This window comes from Rhinopithecus roxellana, chromosome 4 (genome assembly GCF_007565055.1).
Source record: "Rhinopithecus roxellana isolate Shanxi Qingling chromosome 4, ASM756505v1, whole genome shotgun sequence".
Lineage (NCBI taxonomy): Eukaryota > Metazoa > Chordata > Mammalia > Primates > Cercopithecidae > Rhinopithecus > Rhinopithecus roxellana.
The window spans coordinates 66,727,120-66,729,816 of NC_044552.1; the positions used below are offsets into that span (position 1 = coordinate 66,727,120).

The window sequence follows — 2,697 nt, forward strand, 5'->3', positions numbered from 1 at the left end:
GGAATTTGTCAAAGTCATAGACTGTTTCTCTGTTTACAAGTTCCATTCCTTCTTGTCTGGGCCTAAAAAGAAGCATCCCAATCAGATCAAATCTTAACCTCCCTACACACACACACACACCCCAATGCTGAATCCCATTTTCTCACCTTTTCTGGGGACTTCTTTATCGGTCATTCAGTCCTCTAGCAACTTCACTTTTTCTTTTTATTTTTTTTTTCAGGAAGGGGACAGGATCTTGCTCTACTGCCCAGGCCAGAGTTCAGTGGCACGATCACAGCTCAGTGCAACCTTGAACTCGTGGGCTCAAGCAATCCTCCTGCCTCAGCCTCCTGTAGCTGGGACTATAGGAGCACACCACTGCGCCAAGCTAATATTTTAAAAATGTTTTGCAGAGACAAGGTCTTGCTTTGTTGCCCAGGCTTTGATCAAGTCTTAACCTCCCTACACACACACATACACACACACACACACACACACACACACCCCAATGCTGAATCCCATTTTCCCTCCTTTTCTGGGGACTTCTTTATCAATCATTCAGTCCTCTTGCAACTTCACTTTTATTCTGAACCAGGCTCCCCTTTAATGCCACATCCAAACCCATCAAGTCCTGATGGAATTCCACTCACAAACCGTCCTCAGCTCTACCACTGCCCAGCATCTTCACTGCCAAAACCCTGGGGCTGGTCCAAGCACCAGCAGCTCCTGCCCCGCCCACCACAGTCCTCTTGACTCTTCTCACTGAGTCTCCTCTCATCTCCAACAGATGGTTCTTCAACAATAAGCACTGTGGACCTCAGAGGAAAAAGGGAGTCTGTTCGGAGGCTCTGACATAAGATTATAAGTGCCATGGCAATGACTAGTGTCAAATTGCACGCTGGTGTTTTAAGAAAGCCAGATACCTGGATTGGACTCTGGGGTGTTCTCTGAGGGACGCCTTTGTCACACAAACCCTGTGCTTCCTGGAATCAATACTTGTATTTTTCTAGTACCAAGTTACATGCACCAAATTATAAAACACTTTTCCATAATATTTTCTCACTGAGACTCCCGGGACTTTTAATATTTCTGGAATATATTTTTCCATTTTCCATAAGACTCAAAAGTAATATAAGCTCTAAAATATCTACTAAAAAGTCTTTGCAAAAAATAGAAGATGAAGAGGACTCTGATGCAGAAAGTGATCAGAACGAGATGAGTGAGCAGGAAGAGGAGCTTGAGGATGGTCCTACTATAGTCAAAGACTGTAAGACCTGGAAACAGTAGTGCGATCTTTTCAGGATGACGTTGTCCTGAAGACAAGCCGGGATATTGAAAGAAACAAAGTGGAAGATGCATTCTGCAAAGGTGAACTCAGGCTGAATGGGGAAGAATTATGGAAGAAAAGCAGAATGGTGAAAGTGGGAGATACATTGGATCTTCTCATTGGAGAGGATAAGGAAGCAGGAACAGAGACAGTGATGCAGATTCTCCCGAAAAAAAAGTGTTTGAAGAGAAGACTGAAAGTGAAAACTACACAGTGGTGCTACAGTGGTGGAAAAACTTAAAAATGCCTAAGAAGAGAATGTCTAAATAAACGGATTGCTTCACCGGGCATAGTGGCTCACGTCTGTAATCCCAGCACTTTGGGAGGCTAAGGCGGGCGGATCATCTGAGGTCAGGAGTTCAGGACCAGCCTGGCCAGCATGGTGAAACCCCGTCTCTACTAATACAAAAATTAGCTGGGTATGAGGACAGCACGCCTGTAATCCCAGCTGCTCAGGAGGCTGAGGCAAGAGAATCGCTTGAACTCGGGAGGCGGAGGTTGCAGTGAGCCGAGATTGTGCCATTGCACTCCAGCCTGAGCAAGACTCCGTCTCAAAATAAATAAATAAATAAATAAAATAAAATAATTGCTTTTTAGCAATAAAGCTACTTTCTAGTGGTAGAGGAAGGGGTCAATTGAAAAAGAGGACATTTTTATTAAAATAAAGTTCTCTTACCATTAAAAAAAGAAGTCTATCAGTTCACTGCCTAAAGCCTTCGGTTGCTTTGCACTGTGATTAAACAAAAGCCAAGCCCTTTGCCTTGACCTGCAAAGCCCTGTGGAGCTGACCACTGTCCACCTATAAACCTCACTTCCTGCAACCTTCCTCCCCGCCTTGCCTTCCCTCCAGCATCCTAGGCTCACTCCCACCTCACTTGCTTCTCACTCTGCTGGAGGGCTGTTCATCCGCATGACGGTGCAGGTGCCCCTCGCCTCGTGACTTAGGCCTCAGTGCAAGTGTACACCATGGAGAGGCCTGGCCTCCAATAAAGTACCCCTCTCCCCTACCACCTGGTGCTCATGTTGTTTATAGCATTTGCCAACACATGACCACTTTATGTGTTCTGAGTTTGCTTTCTGTCCGTCTCCCTTTGCTAGAGTGGAAACCTCCTGAGGGTGGAGTTTTGTTCACTGCTCAGTCACCCTCCCCTCCCCTAGTAATTGTGTCTGCTCCCAAATAGCTATTAATAAACGCTTGCTGAAAGAATGCGTTGAGCCCATCAGTGTGATCCTCTCAGCTTACACATGCATGCATGTTTCCCGCACTCTCAAATGTCTTCTTTCCTATGTCAGTTCCTGTGGAAACCCTTTGGTTTCCTGCATTTCACCACAGACTTTCTTCAAAAAGATTCTCCCTTCCAGCCACTCCTCTGCTACCACAACTTTACCCT

At 45.6% G+C, this 2,697-nt stretch overlaps 1 pseudogene; it reads left to right on the top strand.

The window, feature by feature from the left end:
• Positions 1 to 843: 843 nt before the first annotated feature.
• On the top strand, positions 844 to 1,576 carry LOC104657687 (annotated as a pseudogene).
• The last annotated feature ends 1,121 nt before the right edge of the window (positions 1,577 to 2,697 follow it).